This window comes from Aythya ferina (assembly GCF_964211825.1).
Source record: "Aythya ferina genome assembly, chromosome: 26".
Taxonomy (NCBI): Eukaryota; Metazoa; Chordata; class Aves; order Anseriformes; family Anatidae; genus Aythya; species Aythya ferina.
The window spans coordinates 765883-771753 of record NC_140324.1 but is presented as its reverse complement, the minus strand read 5'-3'; the positions used below and the strand labels follow the sequence as shown (position 1 = coordinate 771753).

The window sequence follows — 5871 nt, the reverse complement described above, 5'->3', positions numbered from 1 at the left end:
GCTGGAAACTGTGTGGGTTATCGAAATGGGGTGGCTCCTCTCTAAGATGGAAATTTCTGCTCTGGCCAGAGGCAGTGATCTTGGCGTGCATCCCTGCTCCTCGTCGCTGAGCCTCGCCACCTTCCAGGGTTCACTTTGTTCACAAAGAGCCTCAGATAAGCTTCTTGGCAGGGGTGTTCTGTTCTGCCATGGCATTAGATCAGCTCAAGACAGTCTTTTTAAATATTAACCTTTTGTATCCCTTAGCAGATACATCTCAGACATAGACCCCAGGGCTGAGACAGCATCAGTGGGAAGCATCAGTGTCACTGCCAGGGCCAGTGTTCTCTGACTGCCACTGTGGACTGAAGGGATGTCGACCTCCCTGGGCAAGCGACGTGGAGGCAGGGGCAGCACTCCCACTTGGGCTGAGCCATGTAGAAACCCAGCCTCAGCCCTATGCTGTGAGCACCCAGCGAAACCCAGTGAACAAGAGACAGCTCCTGCTTGCTGAGCCCAGGTATTGAATCCAAAAGGGTGTTGGGCCATCTAAAGTATCTCATAAAGCACCTCCCAGGATGCTGTTGTCCTGTTGTCCCCAGGCAAACGTGTGGCCCCGGAGCCCTTAAGTGTGCCCTGAATCATGGAGGGCTGGCTGGCAGCTGCCGTACTGTCCTCCCCTGCCACTCAGCCTTGTTTATCTTCATTTCTTGGGCTGTTTACGCAAGCAGGAGTTGGCCAGCAGCACCCGGCACTGCTGCGTGCCAAGGGAGGAAGCAGGCACCAGCACAAGCTCTTGTGGCTGGCACCCAGTTGCCCACACGCTCCGTTGTTGAGAACAAAAGGCCAGGATGCAGCCTCCATGGCCCAGGGCTTGGGACAGGCCTGGCCCCGGTGTGGCTGGTGATGGAGGTCCTGGTGAGGGGTGCAAGGGGCACCTTGGGGATCCTTCTCCCCGCTCTGTGCTGGTGTACCATGGGCACCCTGTAGGCAGAGGTGCTTGGGCTCCTTCACCTGGAGTTGCTGTAAGCAGAGCTCCAAAATCCCTTTGCTCCCAAGACTTAGAGTCTGCTCCTTAGGTTCATTCCTTGCTTCATCCCTTATGCTGCAGGAGCTGGGGCAGAGCTCGTGGTTGAATGCAGATGGCTTATCGTGGTGCCTGCACCACAGCATCCCCTTGTCACTGAGCTGGCCATGGCCTCAGGAGCCTTCCTGCTTTGCTTCTCATGTTCCAGCAGCTCTGAGAAGCCACAGCTCTCCCCACAACCCTGCTGCAGCATCCCTGGGGCTGGGGGTGTGTGGCTCCCCCAGGAAGCTGAGCCAGGGAAGAGCAGGGGTGAGCTCCTGAGGCTGGGTTTCTGAGTCCAGGCTTTGAGTGCAGATGGGTGCCAAGCTGCTGACAGCAGCTGCTGCTGAAGAGAGACTACACATGGTTTTCCAGAGCTTTTGACAGCGTTTCAGCATAAGAAAAATGCATTTTTCCTGCTCCAGCAAACATCACTTGATGTAAAATTGCCTGCGGAAAAAACACTTGTTGCCTCCCTGAAGAAAGGAATGAGGAGGATGGTGCAGGGACAAGTGTCATCTCCAAAGCTCCCCTAACCCAGCAGTGGGAAGAGAAGCCCAGAGCTGGCAGAGGCCCTCTGACTGCTCCCCTGAGGCCATGGAGCCCCTCCTGCAGCTCCCCAGTGGTGGCTGTGCCAGCATGGCCGTGCCAGTGCATCTGGTGCCAGGCAGATGCTTGGGACAGAGCCTGCTTTGTGCTGTGCTGCCTGGGCATGCCTGGCTCTGACCCATGCCTCGGTGGCTGCTCTGGCTCCATAGTCACATCCTGGTCTACTGAAGGGATCCCCAAAATGACAGATGGCCAGGAGGAGTGCAGATTGCTCATGTGGCACTGGGCTCTGCTGTGCATGTGAGCGGCTCTGTGCCCCAAGAGGGTGACACAGCACAGGCATGGCCTGGTTCCTTTGGTCCCCGGAGGTCCTTCAGCTGTTTTATTTCACTCCATCTGCCTGTGCTTGGACAGTGCTCCTGTCCTGTTCCATGGCATGTTGGTGCCACAAGGTGCTTTGCTCCAGGCTCCCTGCAAACGTTGCGAGAGCACCCACAGAGTCACTCGGGGACAAGGACCTTTCTCACACCTACTTTCCAGGTGACAGGAAACAAAAGAACCCAAGATATTTAAAAGCAGGAAGCCAGATTCTGTAAACTGTCTAAAAATGTATCCTCCGGAGACGAGGTTTCAGTCTGGCTCTAAGCCCGCAGGAGCAATCAGTGCTAATGAATGCAAGCGGACGGCAGGGCGGGCGCAGCTGTCCTGCCACAGCGTCCTCACGGCACCCCAGGCTGGGACAGGCATGGGGGGTCTTTGGAGTGAAATGTGTCTGGAGATGAAGCTGCTGTGGGTCAGGATGAAATCTCTTTAACTTGTTAACCCTATGCAGTTTTGGCTTGCAGCCCAAGGAGCTGTGGAAAAGCAGCAAAGTCCCAGAGGAGAAGCAGCTCCCCGCTGCTGTAATGTTGTTGGTGGCACCTGGGGCATCAAAACCCCACCGTGTCTGGGTGCTCCAGGGTTTTTGTGGCAGGCGTCCTTGCTTTCCAGCCTTGCTTTGCTCCAACCCTTTCCCAAACCAGCTGCTTTGCTTATTGACTGAACTTGGTAGCTGGGAAATGCAGCAGTGATGAGCTTTGTTGTTTTTATTTCCCGTACGTCATTTCCTTGAGACTGACACAATCAATTAAACCAATGAAATCAATGAAAACTTTGCAGCCGCTCATCCTGCGTGGCTGCTGTCTGTGTCTCTGTAGGCACCTTGGTCGCCCTCTGAGCTGGCCTCACCTGTGCACCAGCTGCCTGGGAATGATTTGTGACATCTCTGCAATGTAAACAGCTTGTGAAAATTATTAGGCCCTGGATGAGCTCTGCCAGCTATTCAGCAGCTCCTTTGTTGGGCTTGAAGCCACCTGACTAGTGCTGGCCCTGCTCTGGAGGTGGGCCCAGCAGCTCAGTAATGCTTGGGCTCAGGATCTCCCACATCAAGGTGTTGGAGAGGAAGGAGAAGGCGCTTGAGCTGAGTGTGATTTGGTAGCATCTCTTAAAACACAAATGAGGTTTGCCCAGCAAACCATCCCCAGCTTCCATGGCTGGCTCAAGGCCATCTCCCTGTAGCAAGATCCCTCTGCACGAGGAAAAGTGAGGAGAGGCTTATCGTCATCGGACAGGAAACAAATCTCAGGGAGCAGGGGCTGAGCGCCGGGAAGCCCAGACAAGTGCTCTCCAGGGGCAGACAGGCAGGGACATCCTCTCCCTTGTGACTAGACTCTTCCTGCCTTCCTGATCCTATTTAAATCTAAAAAAGCCATGGGAAAAAATAAGTAAGTAAGTAAATAAATAAATAAAGTCCCCCCCATCTGCCCAGTCAGTCCCCATGCCCAGCTGGCCATGGTGCAGTGGGGCAAGCAAGGGGGGCTTGGCAGGAGGGGATGGGAACAAGCCCCAGATGATTTTATTTTATCCAGCATAACCCTGGCACGCATGGGGCTGTATCTCATGTGAGCTGTCCAGAAAGGCAGCCAAGGCAGAGGCTGAGGCTGCTAGAGCCCCTGCTCTGTCAGTACACTGCTGCTCCACCTGTGGCACCAGTGGGTGGTTGCTCGACACCGGTGCCCCCCAACCCCTGCTCCCTCGTCTTGCCCTGGAACCAGGGAGCTGCTCCCTTTAGGCTTCTTGCACCAACAAGTCCCTGCTTCCATAGATCTGCCAAAAAAGCTTGGATTAGTGTTTTAGCTGGAGAGGTGAGGGCAAGAATTTACAGGGATGATGTGTGGCAGCAGTGAAAATCCTCCTGTTTAGAGTTGCTTTTCAACAGCGGCTCTCCAAGTGCTTACTGAAGCACCTGATTCAAAAAACAACATTTTTAGCTACCAGCTTCATCCTCACCTATTGAATTTTGGAAGAGGTCAATCAACCTGTGTTTTTTTTTTTTTTTTCTCTTAAAAAAAAAGCAAACTGTTTTTCTAAATGAAAATGCTTCTTTTTTATTTCAAGCAAGCCATGAAAGCACAGGAAGAAAATATAAGTATTTTCATCTGCAGGTTTTGTGGATGAGAAGGCTTTTTGAAGCTGTTTTCAGCAGCCCTGCAACAAGCTCACACAAAACCCTGGGCTTTATTTAAAAGCTGAGGCAGGGACAGTCCTGAAAAACAGCCTCATGCTCACAGACTTTTCTTTGGTTTCTCAGGAGCCAAGTCAGCCTGCTGCACGGAACGAAGAGAACTCAGGACAAGCTTCTGTCTCTGGACACCTTTTAACCTGTCAGTAGCTGATGGCCTCAAGATCTGCACACACTCAAAAAGGTGAGTTTTGACCCCTGCCCAATGCTTGGTCCAACAAATCCATGCTTGTTTTTGCAGGTGACGAGGAGCAAGCATGCCAGCAATGTTCCCACTGGTCTGTACAAGCACGGGAATTGATGGGCTGGAGCTGGCTGGCTGTTAATTCATGAGCAGGAGGTGCAACGCAGCCGTGCAGCTCCCCAGGACAGCGGCTGTAAACACGGCCGTGCTCCCAGCTTTCCCAAGCAGCGTTTCTCCCAGGGTAATGTTGGCCAAGTCGAGTGGCTGAGTGGGAGTGGGGCTTTTGCCCTCACCCCCCACCCACCCAGTGCCCTTGAGCCCTGTGTCACATTTCTTTTTTTTTTTTTTTTTGTGCAGAAACAAAATGAACTGGCAGTGTTGGACTCATAAGGTTTGTCTTGGCACGTGGCTGGGAGAGCAGGGGGGCCAAGAAAAGTGATTCTTCATGGAAATGTGTGCTGATTATAATTACGCTGCTATAATTACTGCTAAACAAATAAACACTGAAGGGCAGCAGCATCCCAAGGGCACGTGGAGCTCATGCAACCTCTGCAAAACCCCAGGAGCGGTTGTGTGCCTCACCCCAGGCCTGTCAGTGGGAATAAACACTTAATTCCATGCCACTGTAGTGTGCACACAATGGTTCCCTCCCCAGAGACACCCACAAGGATTTTGAGGTCCCCAGCGTGGTGGAGATGGGGAGATGGAATCAGGCAGAGCTATAAGGGAGTCGAACGGGCTGGTGACAGGGAGAGCACCTTGAGCCATCCATGGGTGCAGCTGCCCGGGATGTTGTGGGGCATGCCAGGGGTGCTGCTGCTGCTCCACCTTCCCCAACCTGTATCTCAATGGCTGGGTCCCAGCTCCACCACACCAGCCTCTGCCAGCCCGCCTGCTCCCTTGGCACATGCGAGCACAGCGCCAGCCCGGCATGTGCCAGTGGCGTGGGGGCCATCCAGCTGTCCCGTGACACCTCCTGGTGCTCTGAGTCACTGCTCTGCCTCCATTCACTGCCTGCCACTGTTGCTTCCAGCCTTGGAAGCAACACTCCAACACAGCTGTCTGTCTGGTGGAAAATATTTTACCCGCTGGACTCTTGTGAATGTGCCACATCATAATTAAAAGCTGGTGAATTGAAGGTACTAGAATTAGCGCTGGTGTTTGCAGCCTGGAGAGCTGCTCGCTGGCTGTGTGTGGAGCGCTGCATGGTATCTGCTTTGTTTCACACAGGTTTCTGTAATAAAACCAGACTATCAGTGTTAGTGAGCAATCTGCTGCTTCCCAAATGACTGTTGGGGCATAAACACCCTGTTTTGCACTCTGCAAAGCCCTTGCTGCTGTCTTGGGCAGTTTAGCCGTGGAGTTTGATGCCTTCAGCTCTGAAGCTAGATGATTTTGCTTTTGCAAGAGGTCACTGGAGCCATTTGGGCAAATGTTCCCTCCCTTGCTGCAGCCCTCTGTGTCACCACCAAATGGAGATGTTTTGCATTAAATGAAATTTAACTTCTCTTTGTTTTGCCTTTGATGGGCTAT

The 5871-nt window shown here is 53.1% G+C and overlaps 1 long non-coding RNA gene across 1 annotated transcript; it reads left to right on the top strand.

Moving 5' to 3' along the window:
* The first annotated feature begins 236 nt into the window (after window positions 1-236).
* LOC311423912 lies at window positions 237-5608 on the top strand. The gene is made up of 3 exons (XR_014685937.1): window positions 237-499; window positions 4224-4579; window positions 4696-5608. It is a non-coding gene; the product is annotated as an uncharacterized lncRNA (long non-coding RNA).
* Window positions 5609-5871: the final 263 nt, after the last annotated feature.